Source organism: Eretmochelys imbricata, chromosome 15 (assembly GCF_965152235.1).
Source record: "Eretmochelys imbricata isolate rEreImb1 chromosome 15, rEreImb1.hap1, whole genome shotgun sequence".
In the NCBI taxonomy this organism is placed as follows: domain Eukaryota; kingdom Metazoa; phylum Chordata; order Testudines; family Cheloniidae; genus Eretmochelys; species Eretmochelys imbricata.
The window spans coordinates 13,324,964-13,335,261 of record NC_135586.1 but is presented as its reverse complement, the minus strand read 5'-3'; positions in this window follow the sequence as shown (position 1 = coordinate 13,335,261).

Genomic DNA, 10,298 nt, shown 5'->3' with positions numbered 1-10,298 from the left:
ATCCCTATTCCTCCTAGAAAATGCAGAGCAGGAATCCTAGCAACCTGTGTGTATCAAAATAAACAAAAACTATGGAGATTGTTTCCAACTCTAATTCAACCTGAGAGCTCCCTTGTGCTCAGAGCCCTAAAGCTTTTTCATAGTAGTATGTAACAATCATATGTGTGATAAATAAAAGGGCAGCAAATCCAGTGATTTCCTCTCATTGAGATTCTTGTGACTCTTTCAGAGGACCTAAAAGTCTGAAATATAAGCCTTCAGTGATTGCGGTAAACTTAAGGGGATGCTAGGGGACTGAGGTAGATTTAATTATGGATTACTTTATTTTTCATTGGCTTACCTGCTCTGACTTTGGGGTGTGCAGAAGGATACTTTCCAGTAACTGAAATGCTCCAAATATCGTCATATCCACACCCAAGGAATCACATAAGCTGCAGCTCCATTCCAGAGCAGAGAACAATCAGTGGCTCAAGGCACATGCTTGTGTCTATTCTGGATTCCCTCTGTTCTTTTTTCCTTGCAAGGAATCTTAAACCTCAGAGAACTGGGGAAAAGGGTTGGTGACTGTGGATCTGCAGAGGTCATATATTCAGAGAAGTACAGGTTCTACTTCTAGTAAACAAGCAAGTAAGCAAGCAAGCTTTCTTCATGCCCCCAAAATGACTCTGCAGATCTCCACTCCAGGGCATCACCAAGCAGTGGTAATTGACCCAGGAGATGGGCATGGGGTATATTGATCTCTAGAAATGAGCATCTTATGAAGCTCCAACATTGTGAGAATAATGCTGAATTAAAGGTATGTACTGAGCTCTCCATAGCAGCTTTATAAATTCCTGCCAAGATAGGGTTGCCAACTGTCTAATCACAGAAACCCAAACACCTTTGCCCCGCCCCTGCCCCAAGGCCCCACCCCTTCTTGGAGGCCCCACCCCCTGCTCACTCTGCTTGGGGTCAGGAGGTTGGGGTGCAGGAGAGAGTGCAGGTTCTGGGATGGGGGTGGGGCCAAGGGGTTTGGAGTGTGGGAGGGGGCTCCAGGGTGAGTCTGGGCAGGGATTGGAGTGCAGGAAGGGGTGAGGTGTGCGGGCTCCAGGAGAGAGTTTGGGTGTGGGGGGGGCTCAGGGCTGAGGCAGCGGGTTGGGCTGCAGGAGGGGATGAGGGGTGCAGACTCTGGGAGGGAGTTTGGGTGCAGGAGGGGGCTCAGCAATGGGGAGGGGGTTGGGGTGCAGGCTCCAGCCGGGTGGTGCTTACCTCGGGAGGCTCCTGGAAGCCACCGGCAAGTCTGGCTCCTAGGCTTGGGGGCAGCCAGGTGGCTCTGCGTGCAGCCCCTGCCTGTAGGCACCACCCCCACAGCTTCCATTGGCTGTAGTTCCTGACCAATGGAAGCTGCGGAGTCAGCGCTTGGGCTGAGGGCTGCACACAGAGACCCCGGGCCGTCTCTGCACCTAGCAACCAGAGGGACATGCCAGCCGCTTCCAGGAGCCACACGGAGCCAGGGCACGTAGAGAGCCTGCCTTAGCCCCACTGCACAGCTGACTGGACTTTTAGCAGCCTAAAATCTCCCTGATTGGCTTCAGTAACAGGAGAACAAGCCCAATTCCAGGAGACTCACGGCCAATCCGGGAGGGTTGTCAACCCTATGCCAAGGATATATTGTAAATACAAGTCAATGAGGTGGTCAACAAACATGGATATAGTGTACTTGGATTTTCAGAAAGACCTTTACAAGGTCCCTCACCACAGGTTCTTAAGTAAAGTAGGTAGTCATGGGATAAGAGGGAAAGTCCTCTCATAGATCAGTAACTGGTTAAAAGATAGGAAACAAAGAATAGGAATAAATGTCAATTTTCACAGTGGAGAGAGGTAAATAGCAGGGTTCCCCAAGAATCTGTACTGGGACAAGTGCTGTTCAACATACTCATAAATGACCTGGAGAAAGGGGTAAACATTGAGGTGGCAAAGTTTTCAGATGATACAAAATTACTCTAGATAATTAAGACCAAAGCTGACAGTGATGAGTTACAAAGGGATCTCACAAAACTGGGTGACTGGGCAACAAAATGGCATATAAAATTCAATGTTGGTTAATACAATGTAATGCACATTGGAAAACAAAAATCCCAACTACCCATACAAAATTATGGAGTCTAAATTAGCTGTTACCACTCAAGAAAGAGATCTTGGAGTCATTGTGGATGGTCCTCTGAAAACATCTGCTCAGTGTGAAGTGGCCAGCAAAAAAGCTAACAGAATGTTAAGAACCGTTAGGAAAGGGATAAATTATAAAACGGAAAACATCATAATGCCACTATGTAAATCCATGGTACTTCCACACCTTGAATACTGTGTCAGGTCTGGTCACCTCATATAAAAAAAAATATTAGAATTGGAGAAAGTACAGAGAAGGGCACCAAAAATTATTAGAGGTATGGAACAGCTTCCATATGAGGAGAGATTTAAAAAACTGGGGCTGTTCAGCCTAGAAAAAAGAGGACTGGGGGAGATATGATAGAGGTCCATAAAACCATGAATAGTGTGAAGAAAGTAAATAAGGAAATGTTATTTACCCCTCCACATAACGCAAGAACCAGGGGTCACCATATGAAATTAATAAGCAGCAGGTTTAAAATAAAGCTAAGGAAGTACTTCTTCACACAAGGCACAGTCAACCTGTGGAACTCATTGCCAGGGGATACTGTGAAGGCCAAAAGGATAACTGTGTTCAAAAAAAAATTAGCGAAGTTTATGGAGGATAGGTCCAGCAAGTGCTAATAGCCAAAATGATATGGGGCACAGCTCCATGCTCTGGTTGTCCCTAAACCAGTGATTGCCAGAAGATGGGACTGGATGACAGGAGATGGATCACTTGATACATTTCCCTGTTCTATTTATTCTCTCTGAAGCATCTGGCCCCAGTCACTGTTAGAAGACAGGATACTAGGTTAGATTGACCATTGGTCTGACCAGTGATGAGCTGCCAACAGCTGAAGAACCGGTTCCTTCAGTCGCTCCGGGTCTTCGGAGGCACTTTGGTGGCAGGTCCTTCAGTCGCTCTGGGTCTTCGGTGGCACTGAACAACGTGCCACCGAAGATCCGGAGTGAGTGAAGGACCCGCTAACGAAGTGCCAACGAAGACCCAGAGCACCGCCCAGTGAGTAAAAATTAAAAAGGGATTCTGATGGGAGCCTCCCCAGCCGAGAGCTCAGGCGGGCTGGACAGGACAGTCCCGCGGGCCAGCTCTGGCCCGCAGGCCAGAGTTTGCCCACCCCTTTAACAACCGGTTCTAAACCGGCTTCAAAATTTAACAACTGGTTCGAGCGAAACAGTGCGAACCGGCTCCAGCTCACCACTGGGTCTGACCCAATATGGCTATTCTTATGTTCCTACCTCACAGTCTTTGGACAGTCCCAAAATGTCTGTCATCTGGTCTCATTTTGCTGTGCTGCTGATAGATGGCCAACTCCTCCTCCTGGTGTGCTAAAGAAAAAGGCTTCTTGGTAGTGCCTCCAGTGAGACAAAGGATTAACCACACTAAAGCAATGGCTACCACACTTGAACTCACAAATAATTCGAACTCAAGCAAACCAATTAAAAACAATAACTATATACTCTCTGTAATGATTTGATTAAAGAGAAATATACAATCAGTAAAAATATTAAATGGTTAAACTGATTTGAGATATTAATAATGCTTTTTAATTACTAAAGGTTTTGCCAGCAAGCATACTAGGTCACATGACCACACATTCCCCCAATGTTCCTAAACAAAGTGTCTCCCCACTCAGTTCTGTCTGTCCTGCACGACTCAGGTACCCAGATAATGCACGTGAAGTCACGTTGCAGGCCTGTAATTTGATGCTTTTAGAAATACACTTTATTATACTGGGAACTGGCAGTGCAGGTCTTGATGATCCAGGCAAATTAAAGCCCTTTAATGTGCCTTAATCATGCAAGATTAAACCCTAACTATAACGTCATTGTTCTTGGTCCTGTGCTTAGTTCACTACCCTGAAATGCCTTTTATGTCATTGAGCTCTCCCTCCTGAGAGCAAAGACCACAATGGTTGCTTAGCAGTGGAGCAGTCTCAGGCCTGGTCTACACTATGAGTTTAGGTCGAATTTAGCAGCATTATCTCTATTTAACCCTGCACCCGTCCACAAGACAAAAACCCCTTTTTTTTGACTTAAAGGGTTCTTAAAATTGATTTCTTTACTCCACCCCCGACGAGGGGATTAGCGCTGAAATCGGCCTTGCTGGGTCAAATTTGGAGTACTGTGAACGCAATTCGACGGTATTGGCCTCCGGGAGCTATCCCAGAGTGCTCAGTTGTGACCGCTCTGGACAGCACTCTCAACTCAGATGCACTGGCCAGGTAGACAGGAAAAGGCCCACAAACTTTTGAATCTCATTTCCTGTTTGGCCAGCGTGGCAAACTCACCTGCACAGGTCACCATGCAGAGCTCATCATCGCAGGAGACCATGCAGTCCCAGAATTGCCAAAGAGCTCCAGCATGGACCGAACGGGAGGTACGGGCTCTGATTGCTGTATGGGGAGACGAATCCGTGCTGGCAGAATTCCGTTCAAAAAGACAAAATGCCAAAATATTTGAAAAAATCTCCAATTGCATGAAGGACAGAGGCTATAACAGGGACCCGCAGCAGTGCCGCGTGAAAATTAAGGAGCTCAGGCAAGCCTACCAAAAAAACAGAGAGGCAAACGGCCGCTCCAGTTCAGAGCCCCAGACATGCCACCTCTATGATGAGCTGCATGCCATTCTAGGGGGTGCAGCCACCACTACCCCAACTCTGTGCTTTGACTCTGTCCCAGGAGTGGGAGGCAACACGGAAGTGGGTTTTGGGGGCGAGGAAGATGATGGTGAGGAGGAGGTTGTAGATAGCTCACAGCAAGGAAGCGGAGAAACCGGTTTCCCCAACAGCCAGGATCTGTTTATCACCCTGGACCTGGACCCAGTACCCCCCGAACCTACCCAAGGCAGGCTCCCGGACCCTGAAGGCGGAGAAGGGACCTCTGGTGAGTGTACCTTTGTAAATATTATACATGGTTTAAAAGCAAGCGTGTTTAATGATTAATTTGCCCTGGCATTTGCGGCCAGTACAGCTACTGGAAAAGTCTGTTAACCTGTCTGGGGATGGAGCAGAAATCCTCCAGGGGCATCTCCATAAAGCTTTCCTGGATGTACTCCCAAAGCCTTTGCAAAAGGTCTTTGGGAGGGCAGCCTTATTCCGTCCTCCATGGTAGGACACTTTACCATGCCAGGCCAGTAACACGTAGTCAGGAATCATTGCAGAACAAAGCATTGCAGCGTATGGACCCGGTGTTTGCTGGCATTCAAACAACATCCGTTCTTTATCTCTCTGTGTTACCCTCAGGACAGTGATATCATTCATGGTCACCTGGTTGAAATAGGGTGGTTTTAGTAAGCAGACATTCAAAGGTGTCTGTTCCTGCTGGGCTGTTTGCCTGTGGCTGAACAGAAATCTTCCCCGCTGTTAGCCACGCGGTGGGGGGAGGGGTGAAGCCATCATTCCAGAAAATTAGGTGTGTGTGTGGGGGAGGTGGGGGTTAGTTGGGTTTCTGCTGCATGTGAATCCAGAAACCACAGCCCCTCCTTTTAAATTGCCAACCCATTTTTAATGGCCAACCCAATGGCTACTTCGTATGGGAAATGAGGGCGCTGCTGTTTGAAACCGTTCCCACATGTTAGGAAGGTTAAAGAAGCCAAAAGACTGTGGCTTACCATGGCTGCCTGCAAGCCGAATTCTGCTGCCCGGCCCTGCATGAGTGATCTCTCTCACCAAACCGGCATACCCTCAATAAGAGGCAAAATGTGACCTTGTAATGAAAGCACATGTTCTATATAATGTTAACAGCGAGGTTTACCGCGAAAAAGTGTATCCATTGTTCTATAAAATGTATCTTTTTAACTACCACTCTCCCTTTTTTCCCCTCCACCAGCTGCATATGTTTCTCCTTCCCAGAGGCTAGTGAAGATTAGAAGGCGAAAAAAATGTACTCGTGATGAAATGTTCTCTGACTTCATGCTGTCCTCCCACACTGACAGAGCACAGCAAAATACGTGGAGGCAGACAATCTCAGAGTGCAAGAAAACACAATATGACCGCGAGGAGAGGTGGCGGGCTGAAGATGGTAGGTGGCGTCAGCTTGCTGAAAGAAGGCAGGAGTCAATGCTCAGGTTGCTGGAGGATCAAACCAGTATGCTCCAGCGTATGGTTGAGCTGCAGGAAAGGCAGCAGGAGCACAGACCACCGCTACAGCCCCTGTGTAACCAACTGCCCTCCTCCCCAAGTTCCATAGCCTCCTCACCCAGATGCCCAAGAACGCTGTGGGGGGGCCTCCGGCCACCCAGCCACTCCACCCCAGAGGATTGCCCAAGCAACAGAAGGCTGGCATTCAATAAGTTTTAAAGTTTTAAAGTGCTGTGTGGCCTTGTCCTTCCTTCCTTCACCACCCCACCCGGTGCTTCCATCCTCCACCACCCCTCCCGGGCTACCTTGGCAGTTATCCCCCTATTTGTGTGATGAATAAATAAAGAATGCATGAATGGGAAGCAACAATGACTTTATTGCCTCTGCAAGCGATGATAGAAGAGGGGAGGGGAGGGTGCTTAGCTTACAGGAAAGTAGAATGAAACCGGGTAGGGGAGGGGGGATCGTTTCCACCAAGGAGAAACAAACAGAACTTTCACACCATAGGCTGGCCAGTCATGAAACTGGTTTTCAAAGCTTCTCTGACGTGCACCGCACCCTCCTGTACTCTTCTAACTGCCCTAGTGTCTGGCTGCGTGTAATCAGCAGCCAGGCAATTTGCCTCAACCTCCCACCCCGCCATAAACGTCTCCCCCTTACTCTCACAGATATTGTGGAGCGCACAGCAAGAGGTAATAACAATGGGAATATTGGTTTCGCTGAGGTCTAACCGAGTCAGTAAACTGTGTCAGCGTGCTTTTAAACGTCCAAATGCACATTCTACCACCATTCTGCACTTGCTCAGCCTATAGTTGAACAGCTCCTGACTAATGTCCAGGGTGCCTGTGTATGGCTTCATGAGCCATACGTTAAGGGGTAGGTTGGGTCCCCAAGGATAACTATAGGCATTTCATCATCCCCAATGGTTATTTTCTGGTCTGGAAAGTAAGTCCCTTGCTGCAGCTGTTGAAACAGACCAGAGTTCCTGAAGATGCGAGCGTCATGTACCTTTCCTGGCCATCCCATGTTGATGTTGGTGAAACATCCCTTGTGATCCACCAGTGCTTGTAGCACCATTGAAAAGTACCCCTTTCGGTTTATGTACTCACTGCGTTGGTGCTCCGGTGCCAAGATAGGGATATGGGTTCCATCTATGGCCCCACCACAGTTAGGAAATCCCATTGCAGCAAAACCATCCACTATGACCTGCACATTTCCCAGAGTCACTACCCTTGATATCAGCAGCACAGTGATTGCATTGGCTACTTGCATCACAGCAGCCCCCACTGTAGATTTGCCCACTCCAAATTGATTCCCGACTGACCGGTAGCTGTCTGGCATTGCAAGCTTCCACAGGGCTATCGCCACTCACTTCTCAACTGTGAGGGCTGCTCTCATCTTGGTATTCTTGCGCTTCAGGGCAGGGGAAAGCAAGTCACAAAGTTCCATGAAAGTGCCCTTAAGCATGCGAAAGTTTCGCAGCCACTGGGAATCATCCCAGACCTGCAGCACTATGCAGTCCCACCACTCTGCGCGTGTTTCCCGGGCCCAGAATTGGCATTCCACGCCATGAACCTGCCCAACTGACATCATGATGTGCACATTGCAGGGGCCCGTACTTTGTGAGAAGTCTATGTCCATGTCCTCGTCACTCTTGTCACCATGCTGCAGTCGCCTCCTCCTCGCCTGGTTTCGCTTTTCTTGCAGGTTATGGTTCTGCATATCCTGCTGGATAACGCGTGCAGTGTTTATAGTGCTCATAATTGCCACGGTGATCTGAGCGGGCTCCACGTTCCCAGTGCTATGGCGTCTGCACTGAAAAAAGGCAGCAAACGATTGTCTGCCGTTGCTCTGATGGAGGGAGGGGTGACTGACAACATGGCTTACAGGGTTGGCTTACAGGGAATTAAAATCAAGAAAGGGGGTGACTTTGCATCAAGGAGAAACAGAATGGCCCCCTCAAGGATAGAACTCAAAACCCTGGGTTTAGCAGGCCATTGATTTCATGGAGGGAGGCAGGGAAGGAGGAAGGGAGGAGAAAATGAATACAAAACAAATCTGGTCTATTTCTTGTTTTGATTCACTTCATCTATCTTTATACATCTTGCTGGCAGCAGACTGTGCAGTATGACCGCTAGCCATCATCATCTCCTGGGTGCTCGGCAGAAGATGGTGCAGTATGACTGCTGGCTGTCATCGTCTCCTGGCTGCTCATTAGAAGACGGTGCAGTAGGACTGCCGGCAGGACTGAATCTCCATGAGATGAAACTTAAAAGGGAAATGACCTGGCTGAGTCACTCCCATGTTTGCCCAGGCACCCCTGACCGACCTCTCTGAGGTCAGCTAAAAGAGCACCCTGGAGTACAGCGACAATGGCTACCAGTCATACTGCACTGTCTGCTGCCAAAAGGCAATGAGCTGCTGCTGTGTAGCAATGCAGTACCGCGTCTGCCAGCACCCAGGAGACATACGGTGATGGTGAGCTGAGCGGGCTCCTTGCTTGCCATGGTACGGCACCTGCACGGGTAACCCAGGAAAAAAGGCGCGAAACGACTGGTCTGCCATTGCTTTCACGAGGGATGAAGGGAAGGGGGTGCCTGACGATATGTACCCAGAACCACCCTCGACAATATTTTTGCCCCATCAGGCATGGGGATTTCTACCCAGAATTCAAATGGGCAGCGGAGACTGCGGGAACTGTGGGATAGCTACCCACAGTGCAACGCTCCGGAAGTCGACGGTTGCCTCGGTACTGTGGACGCACTCCGCCAACTAAATGCTGACTAAATGCACTTAGAGCATTTGTGTGGGGACACGCACAATCGACTGTATAAAAATGCTTTCTACAAAACCGACTCCTATAAATTCAACCTAATTTCATTGTGTAGACATAGCCTCAGTTGCACCTGGATGGAAACTTTCCAGAGCTCTGATGCCACCACTGACTCCTTGGGCAGCATGGCCTCACAAAGCTACAAATCGGTCTGGGATCTCACCCCTAAACACCAGGGGCCTTTGACAGTGGATTTCTCAGGTCCCAAAGGCCAGTCCTAGACAACGGTAGAGGGGAAATTTATCTATCTTATGTACTTATATATCCCCCATTACTGTAGTATCTGAGTGCCTAACAATTGTTAATGATAGGGAAGTATTATTATCCCCATTTTATAGATGGGGAGCTGAGGCAAAGAGAGACTAAGGATGGCATTTACAAAGGTATTTAGGTGCCTCACTCCCACCTAACTGACTTGCTCAAGGTCACACAGGAAGTCTGTGATGGAGCAGGGACTTGGACCCAGGTCTCCCAAATCCTACGCTCTTTCCCAACCCATTGTCTCCTATTGGTTACTGAGTTTGCTGAACTGCCTGGTTTGTAGTTGTTTTTGATCAATGACCTGATGCTGCTTTCCCCGAGGGGATGGAAAAGCAGCAAATAATCAAAGGGTTACAGAGACTTCAGCAATTAGAGCAGTTAGAAATAATAATGAGACTTCATTCTGAATTGGGTGAAGGTCCCTTTTCAGAGACAATGTCAATGTGGTGGTTGTTGGGAGCTGGCACGATTCTAATAGGAATAGCCACCCTGGATCAGACCAGTGGTCCATCTGGTCCAGTATCCTGTTCCTGGCAGTGGCTAGTACCAGATGATTCAGAGGAAAGTACAAGAGCCCCACAGTTACGGAAGAACCTGCCCATAAGGGAAAGGTCTTCCTAACTCCATGCAGTTGATTAATTCTAATTATTTATTTGTATTGTGTGATCAGCCACTGTATTGTCCAATGTATTGTACATAGGTATCATGAAAAGTTGGTGCCTGCCCCAGAGACCTTCCAATCTATGGTGAGAAACACATGGAATAAAACAAACAGGTGGGGAATTACAAGATAGCAATATCTGGGCAATAAGCAGTGGTCACAGTATGCCAGCTGCTTAACCAGTTAGTGGTTGGCCTGAAGATGAAGGTTTATTGATATTCCTTGTACTTTGCTACCCAAAGTAACATAACAGTGGCTGTTCTCAGTACTATATGTATAAATGTCTAGTCCTTTTCTGAATGAGAGGGAAAGTTACC